Source organism: Myotis davidii, unplaced genomic scaffold (genome assembly GCF_000327345.1).
Source record: "Myotis davidii unplaced genomic scaffold, ASM32734v1 scaffold1583, whole genome shotgun sequence".
In the NCBI taxonomy this organism is placed as follows: domain Eukaryota; kingdom Metazoa; phylum Chordata; class Mammalia; order Chiroptera; family Vespertilionidae; genus Myotis; species Myotis davidii.
Genome location: NW_006293791.1, coordinates 6,077 through 15,281, shown reverse-complemented (window position 1 = coordinate 15,281; position 9,205 = coordinate 6,077). Strand labels below are relative to the sequence as shown.

Genomic DNA, 9,205 nt, shown 5'->3' with positions numbered 1-9,205 from the left:
ACTAGCTACTATTAATGTCAAGGCAGCCACCTGTTAAGAGTAGCTCCTATTGCCAGAGTGACTCAGTTAATTGAGCATTATTCCATGCACCGAAAGATTTTGAGTTAGATTCATGGTCAGGACACATATCCAAGTTTCAGGTTCCATCCCAGTTGGGGAGCTTATGGTAGGCAACCAATGGATGTTTCTCTCTCACTCACATAGAGGTCTCTCTGTCTCTCTAAACATGTCCTTAGGTGAGGAGGATTTAAAAAAAGAGTTGTTCTCCTTCTCTGCAATGGACAATGGACAAGGGGCCTCTGAGGTAAGCTGCAAGGCTATATTTAAAACATCCTCTTTAGGTTTTCCACTTCCACATGGAAAATCATGTGCTTTAATCAATGGCTTATGCAATGAGTTGGGTCATAAAAACCGTGCTCTGAGTTCCTCTTCAGTGAAAAGCGAACTCCTAATTATGGCCCTTTATTATTATTTTTTTTTTTGGCAGGGGGTTCTGAGCTTAACATAGAAGTCCTGGAGTAGGAGTCACTCCTGCTGGTTGAAGGCCCATGAGAATTAGAGTAATTCCTTAACTAATAAAGAATTTAAAGATTAAATAAATAAATAAATAAATAAATGAATAAATTTATAACACCATAAAAAATAAAAATAATAAAAAAATAAAATACTACATGGGTTTAAAAAAAAAAGAATTAGAGCGATAGGACCAGGAGAAAGGGTAGAGAAAAAGAAGTTGGTAAGTCAGAGGGAGGTTGTAAGGAAAACAAATAAACAATCCAGCCAGATAATGGTAAATGAGAGACGGCATCTTCCCGGGCTCTGTTCCAGTTTCTGAAATTTTCCACATAAGACTCAAGGGTGGCGCACCTGCCCCTGGAGGCTGGGCTGGGCCCGCGAGCCTGGGGCAGGCTGGAAATGCCTGTCTGGGAAAGCTACTGCCGGGGCGGGGTGGTCCGGAGATGGTTGGGAGGAGTCATGGGGCGTGAAGAAGAAAGACTACATCTCCCAGGCCTCCACGCTTTCCAGCTGGAGTCCTAGGGCGCTGACTGCTCCCCAGTTTCCGTAGGGAAGCGCCGGGCTACTGCACCTATTGTGTGTCGCGATCTCGCTCTCCGCTTCCCGCTCGGGTGTCTGTGGAGGAAGGCTACGTTTCATTGCCGCCTCGGCTTAACCCCTCCGGTGCCTAACAGGACAGTAAGCCGGCTCCCTGGGATCAGGAAAAACTCCTGGGAGCTGAAGAACTCGGGTAACAAGACCCTAGGGTGCAAAAAAGTCAGTTGAAGAAGGAGCACGAGTGCTAGGGCTCGGCACTCCAGCTTTGCTGGGGTGGGGCAGAGGCGCTGGCTTTAAGAAGGGGGAGGGGAGAGTGCAATCTGGATTGCCCGCGGACTTCGGCAAAGGAAATCTGCGAGCTCGGAAGCGAGGAGCAGGGAGGAGAGAGGAGGGGCGGCTCCCATCCCCAGCTCCCGCCCCCGCCTACACCCTGGGAGGGCTGAAGTATTCACGTTTGCACTTAGAAGGATCCCTCCCGTCTCTGGTGGCGAGCTGGGCTGCGGTTTCTGCTGCCGGTCTGGGGAGGTGATGCCTAGGGGGTATGCTGATTGCTAAGCAGCACCCCGCTGGGATCCGACTGCTTTAGTTACCTTTCCAGGTCACCTGAAGCAATCCTAGGATCGCCCGTTTCCGGTTCAGACCAGCCAGGTCTCCCCAGGAATCTCATCAGAACAGGTATCTGTCCTCCAAGGGGAGGGAGGATGCGAATAATCCATCCCATCAGCTAACCCTACTGTGCCACTGATGTTCTTGGTCTTTGTATCTTTCTTTTCTCCTCTCAACCCCCGCCTTCAGAACCATGGGGCATCCCCCTCTGGAGTTCAGGGACTGCTATCTGGACAGTCCCAATTTTCGCGAGAGGCTCAAGTGTTATGAGCAGGAGCTGGAGAGGACCAATAAATTCATCAAAGACGTGATCAAAGACGGCAACGCGCTAATCAGCGCAATGAGAAGTAAGTGAAAGGCTTGGGGATGAGGTGTGTCCTTCCTTGATCCGGTGGTTCCGGCCTTCAAGCTTTTTTCTCACCGCAGGGGGAGGGGAGGATTTAGAACATTGGGCCTTTACTTTTAGTGGCCTTGACTTTGTAAGACTCGATCTATTGCTGTGCCAGGGACCCTCTTGCTCTGCAACTATCATGGCACATTGTTCCAAAGGGACACTCTGCCTGTACTCTCAGACATGTTTAGCATCCATGCCTGCCGCAAGGGGACATCCAAGCTGACCAAGTAACTGCTCCAGCACCTCCTAAAGAATTGGGAATTAGGGTCAGCAGCTTGAGTAGTGGTTTTGCCCTGGTCTCTAGTTGCTACAGGTAAGTGTGGGGACAGTAAAACATTCACATGGCAAGTTATTTTCTAAGGAAAGCACGTTTGCCCTGGTGATTTTTTTAAGTTACTGAACTATGGTTTTGGTTAAGGTCAGTCTAAGCTCAGAATTACTGGATGGCTTCACATGCCACTGAATTCTGCTTGAGTGTGGAACAAACAAAGACCTGCCTAGTCTCTGGCACAAGGAGCCTACCCCCCAGGGAGCAAATTACAGGGGTAGGGTTGGGAGCCATAGGACTCAAGGAACCTCACCTAGCTTGGCTTTCCCAGTGGTCACAGACAGCTGTGGGATTCCGACCCCCCACCCCTAGTGTGTGGAGTTTTTATTTCTGCAAGTTAGCAGAAGGCTTGGAGTAAGAGAAAGAATAATAAACATCCCCAACAAGAGTGCAGGCAAATCAATCCTTTGTGCCAAAGTATATACCCAGAAGAATGGATAATAGTGATTGGGTGGAGTGATAATTATTTTTTTCTTTTCTTGGCTGAAAGATGATTGTGAAAAATAAAATCAGACTCACTGGCAAAAATGTCCTGTACGCTTATAACTTCGTTCTGAGTGGATTTATCCCGAATACACTGTGTCCAGGTCCAGTGTGGGGACCTTCTTAAGGCAGATGCAGCCAACCAAGAGCAGGGAGGGAGAAAGGCTTGGAGCATCAACACAATGGTAACTACTACCAGCTGGTTTTTGTTATGTAGCTCTTCCAATTTGCCCCTCGGAATCTGTGCTTTCCTGGCACATGCTGTCTGCCTACTTTAGTCAGAATATATAAATTGTCCAAGTGACTGCCTGTCATTTGATTGAATTCCTCAGAAAGTTTCTAGATGAAATTATTTAGAATGGTATGTATGTAGCTGGTTTTTGAAGGTAAAGTTTTTAGACGAGTATACTCGTCGACGACTGAAAAAAGAACATTTTGTGAAAACGTGTATACACGTTTCTGCCGGGGAAGGGGTTAATGGTTTGTCCTGTTGTGGCAGCACCTTAAAGATGGCGTATTTGATGTTGATCCTTAGAGACTTATAGGCTTTGGGATGTTTCTCCACTGAAGAGTTCACTTAAAGATTAAAGATATGCAGGTTGTGCCAGAAAGGTAGTTAGAAAGGTGAGGGTTCACCAAAAGGAAAAGGGGGAAATGTTCGGGTTTTCTTTTTATTTACTTATTCCAGTAAACTGCTTGGTGTAGTATCCAAAGTCAAGTGAAGCTCCTCATAAAGCCCCAGGAAGGAAGTTTATGAAGTATAAGGTAACTTGAAAGTATTTGTGTTAAAATAAAATGACCAGCTAAGGCATATCATAGAGATTAAGATTCATAAGAAAAAGTAAACAATTCAATGAAACATTTGAGGAAGGCAAAAGCTTAGTAAGCTAGGAGCAAGAATTAGTTTTATTCTTTCCTTTTCTGAGTCTGAGGCTGGTAAGAGTCAAAAATTATGCAGGCCTAGACCTTTGAATATGTGCAAAAGATCCAAGAGCTATTTTGACCCAGGGGCCTTCTTGATATTTTACAGTGGTTTTCTGTTTCTGAATATGCATAGAAAGCCCAAAAGAAGACAAGTAGGAAATAAAACCAAGAAGCTAACCCATACTCCATTTCTTTCCTGTAAGTTGCATGATTCTAAAACCGTAATTAGCAAGAGGCAAAGGCTGGATGTTTTTCAGTGTGTTGACCACAGTTATGTTTATACTCCCATTCTGCTTCTTCATGCTGTGCTAGCTGGGCATCGGTTTGAGAGTAGGTGGGGGTGGGAGGAAAACAAATGTAGACTCTTGCTTTGTGTGGAAGAAAAAGAAGAGAACACTGGGAATTGGATTTTTAAGACTTGGTTTACCATCCTGGCTTCATCAATCTGGGATAAGATGGCACAAATCACTTACTTTATCTGTAAAGTAGGGGTAATTATAGCCACCTCACAGGACTTTTTTAAGGCTCAAAGAAGGTAATAGATTATGAAAGTGTTTTGTAAATGGAAAGAGCTAAATATTGTAAGTTGTTCATAATACATCTTCAGTTTAATAATATATCTGCTGGTGAATGTGTACTTGTCAGGAGGTTTCTGAAGGGAAATGCATCAGCAGATATAGTTGGGAGCATATTTTTGTTATCATCTTGTTGGAAAATGTTACAGCAGTTCATTTTGTATTCATGTGTGTGGATTCATTTTGTCACTTGGAGTCTGGCATTAAAAGTCAGGGAAATGATTGATACCTTATTTATTTAAATTATGAAGCTGACCATGGAATCAAATGGCTAGTGTTTCTAGGAATTAATGAAGCATGGTGCATGGTGCTGTAAACCCCCGCTGCAGTTTTTGTGACAGTTGTTAGCCTAGGTGGAACTTGATTTTTACATTTATCCTGCTCAAGTCTGATTTTGTACAGAGCTCTAGATGAGGTTTTAGTCACAACTGTGTGTGATGCTGAATTTATTAAATGTAGGTCCTGTTTGAATATTTAGATTTGCTTAGCTCTGTGCTCAGAGATAATTGAGGTTATTAATGATATTCAACATGTTTTCCTTGGGAATATGGTTGATTCCCCCTTTAAATTTGATCCAATTATAATTGTTGAAGTATAGGATGAAGCTTATAACTTAAAGTAATGAAAATAAACACACTGCTACTCTGAAGGTGAGTAATATTGCCCTTTTTTTCTGTTTGTTCTTTGTTTTTATGTTGGCAGTTTTGGTCCCTGATGTGTCTGAATATTTTCTAAGCTAGGTATTCGGAACAAGTATCCTGTGGCTCCTGCTTATATCCCAATGGAACATGATATACCTTATAAGTGTTATTTATAGTTCCATAAATACATACCATTCATTCAGTAAATATTTTTGCACATACTATGTTTAAGTCATTGTTCTCAGGGCTATTAAATATGTGACAGAGTGAGTCACAGATGGATCCAGCCCTAAGGAGTTCCCAGACAAGATATAGGGAGAGATCAGTATTGTATAAGATAGTAAATATGGATCAGAGCCATAAGAGTGGGACAGGTAGATACCATTGTGTGTGACATCAGAAGGAGAGCTCATTTCCCAATGGGAGGACAAAGAAAAAGGAAGAAAGAGCATTGGAATTGGTCAGAATGAATAACACTTACCACTTGTTTAACTGTTCCCACGTGTAATGTATTCAAATCTTGCAACAGCCTTAAGAGGTAAGGATTATTATTCTCATGTTATAGATGAGAAAACTGACCATTAGAGGCCTTATATAACTTTCTCTACTAATAAGGGCAAAAGTCTGAATTAGAACCCAGACCTGACCCTAAAGCCCTGCTTATTTCATTACATTGCACTGTATTTAGGACAGGGCATTTATTGGAGTAGTAATGACACAGAATGTAAAGGGACAGCAAATAATTCAAGTCATATGGAATATGAGGTGCAGGAAGGGAAGTTTGGGAGATAAAGTTAGAATGGAGGGTGAGGAACTGTTAAATACTTCAGACTTAAAAATATATATATATATATTTTATTGATTTTAGAGAGGAAGGAAGAGGGAGAAAGGGATAGAAACATCAACGATGAGAGAGAATAATCGATTGGCTACCTCCTGCACACCCCACACTAAGGTTCGAGCCTGGAACTCGGGCATGTGCCCTGATCGGAAATTGAATTGTGACCTTCTGGTTCATAGGCTGATGCTCAACCACTGAGCCACACTGACCGGGTACTTCAGACTTTTTAAAATTAAACTTATTGGGGTGACATCATATGATTCTTAACTTTTTCTGTCTGACTTATTTCACTTAGCATAATATTCTCAGGGTCCATCTATGTTGTTGCAAATGGCAGTATTTCATCTTTTCTTATGGCTGAGTAGTATCCCATTATATATATGTACCACATCTTCTTTATCCAATCATCTATCAAGGGACACTCCAGTAGTTTCCATGTCTTGGCCACCATGAATGATGCTGCAATTAACTTTTCTTCATAAGCAGGGAGTACTAAAATGTTTTTGATGGGAGAGAGGCATGGATTGAGCTGTGTGTTATAAAGATTCATCTGATAGTGATGGGTAAGGTGTTAGCAATTTCACACAAATATTCGTGAGTTTTCAGCAGTTAATTGGCAGCTTAAATTTTCTTTGATGTAGCACAGGGGTCTGCAAACTTCTATAAAGGGTCATATTTTAGGCTTTGAGGGCCATGCAGTCACTGTGGCAATTAACTAATTGCCATTGTTATGAGAAAACAGGTATAGATAATACGTATATGAAATGAGAATGGCTGTCTTCTAATAAAACTTGATTAGCATTGAAATGTGAGTTTCACATAACTTTTATATGTCACAGAATATTATTCTTCCTTTGAATTTTTTAATTGTTTAAAAATGAAAAAACCATTGTCAGCTCAGCTAGGGTACATACAAAAATAGGTGGCTGGCTGGGTTTGTCTCTGGTTGTAGTTTGTGGACCTCTGATATAACTAGTTAACCTAAAAAAAAAAACCTAAGTGGATTTTTATGGGTAAGGCAGTGAATATAGCTATTGGGAAAATATTTCACATTTTCTATAAACTAGTTTTACTTTGTCATGCTGTTAATTATGCCTGCTCTAGATTCAGGGATCACAGGCTCAAATGCTGTGAGAGGCCAAGGAGAAAACAGAAAAATATGAAGCTCTTGGAAGTGGGTTAATAGGATTGGAGTGATTGGGGTAAAATATGGCAGCCTTACCCCATTCAAAAGGTCTTTACTGCCGTAACCGGTTTGGCTCAGTGGATAGAGCGTTGGCCTGCGGACTGAAGGGTCCCCGGTTCGATTCCGGTCAAGGGCATGTACCTTGGTTGCGCGCACATCCCCAGTGGGAGGTGTGCAGGAGGCAGCTGATCGATGTTTCTCTCTCATCGATGTTTCTAGTTCTCTCTCTCCCTTCCTCTCTGTAAAAAAATCAATAAAAATATATTTTATAAAAAAGGTCTTTACTTACTTTAAAAAAAATGTGCTACCTAAATAAAATATATTCATAGCCTAAATTCAATTAGGTTGCAACTCCTGAGCTAGATGATCTAGCTGTATCAGTCTGTGAGTCTTAGATTTTAACTGGCTGGGAAAGTGGAAGGTAACAGAAATTTCTCTGTGGAAGTACCACTGTACACTGTTTGCAAGTGATTAAGGAAGGAGGATGGTATAATGGGAAAAAAATCATAGAAATTATGTCTAGATATCTGGGTATGGTGCTAATTCTGCTTCTAATGGAATCTGTGACCTTGGTAAGTTATTTCACTGGGGCCCTAGGTCTGCAGCTTTATAAAGGTGGGGACCTATAAGCTCACATTCAGCTCTAACATTCCATGACTTTTTAAAAAAAATCCTCGTCCAAGGTTATGTTTTTACTGACTTTTAGAGAGAGAGGAAGGAGGAAGAGATAGAAGGGGAGGGAGAGAGGGAGAGAGAGAGAGAAAGATAGAGAGACACATCAATGTGAGAGAAACATCGATTGGTTGCTTCCCGTATGCACCCTACCTGGGGATTGAACCCACTATCTAGGTATGTGCCCTGAACAGGAATTGAACCCACAACTTTTTGGTATATGGGGCAATGCTCCAGTCAACTGAGTCATCTGGCCAGGTCTCCTGACTTTTTTTTAAATTGCATTCTATATTGTATTTTAATCATTTGGGAAATGAATAAGCCAATTATAGCTTCTAACTTTATGCCTACATAAAATTGCAAAATTATTTTAGTGTTCATGACAATATTTAATTAACAATTTTTATTTTTTTATTATTTTTTAAAATATATTTTATTGATTTTTTACAGAGAGGAAGGGAGAAGGATAGTTAGAAACATCAATCAGAGAGAAACATCGATCAGCTGCCTCCTGCACACCACCCACTGGGGATGTGCCTGCAACTAAGGTACATGCCCTTGACTGGAATCAAACCTGGGACCTTCCAGTCTGCAGGCTGACTCTCTATCCACTGGCACAGAGAGAACCTGGGTGTTTGTTCCAACCCTGCTATTAGCTAGCTATATAACATTGAATAAGCTTCTAGTTTCATCAGCCTGAGTTTTCCCATTTGTAAAATTAGAGGTCTGGTCATTGAGCTTCAGGGTTCCTTTTGGCATGATCATTTTTTCTGGACTGTCAACTGTCTTGCTCAAATAGTTAGACCAACCTCAATAGATTCTAACAAAAACTTTGGAGCCAATTTGTCTTTAATCTGGGAGAATGGGCAAAAGGAAAATCTAACTGCTGTGTCCAACATGAGCAGATGACTTGAACTGTGTTAGCCTATCTGATTATCTTCTTGAATGTATCTTGACAGGTGTTAACCTGATGCCCTTCAATTCTGTCCTGAATAGCTCTATAGTGAGGGAGAACAAAGCATTTAATCCCTTTGGGGTGGGTGTAGTGCCATGGTGTACAAGGAGGAGTTGGTTATGTAATATACATTCTCAGTCTGCCGACATCCTGTCATGATCCCAGTGATATTTGATTAGTGCCTTGGAGCACATGGAGTTATTTTAGATATCCTCCAGAATAACTCAGATCAGTGTAATGAGTATGTGTTATGGTACTGATGTTAGTAGAGATGAAGCAATGTCAAATGGAATTTGGTGGAGATTATGTTGTCATGTTTATTGGAGGCCCTCAGCAAACCAGATTCCAAAGTAACTAGACTGGGGTGAGTTCTGTGAGAACTAAGGTGGAAAGTGAACCAAGCCAGGCTTTCAGTGTGACCATGTATAGAAGCTGTTTTTTTTTTTTTTTATTTTAAAAAATTTATTTTTGATTTTTACCACCATTTTGGTGTGTTTGATCAAGATGGATGTAATGCTGATGAAATTTAGGGAAGCCAGGGATGGGG

The 9,205-nt window shown here is 41.5% G+C and overlaps 1 long non-coding RNA gene across 1 annotated transcript; it reads left to right on the top strand.

The window, feature by feature from the left end:
* The first annotated feature begins 1,077 nt into the window (after nt 1-1,077).
* LOC102763812 lies at nt 1,078-4,006 on the top strand. The gene is made up of 3 exons (XR_435871.2): nt 1,078-1,728; nt 1,849-2,006; nt 3,895-4,006. It is a non-coding gene; the product is annotated as an uncharacterized LOC102763812 (long non-coding RNA).
* Nucleotides 4,007-9,205: the final 5,199 nt, after the last annotated feature.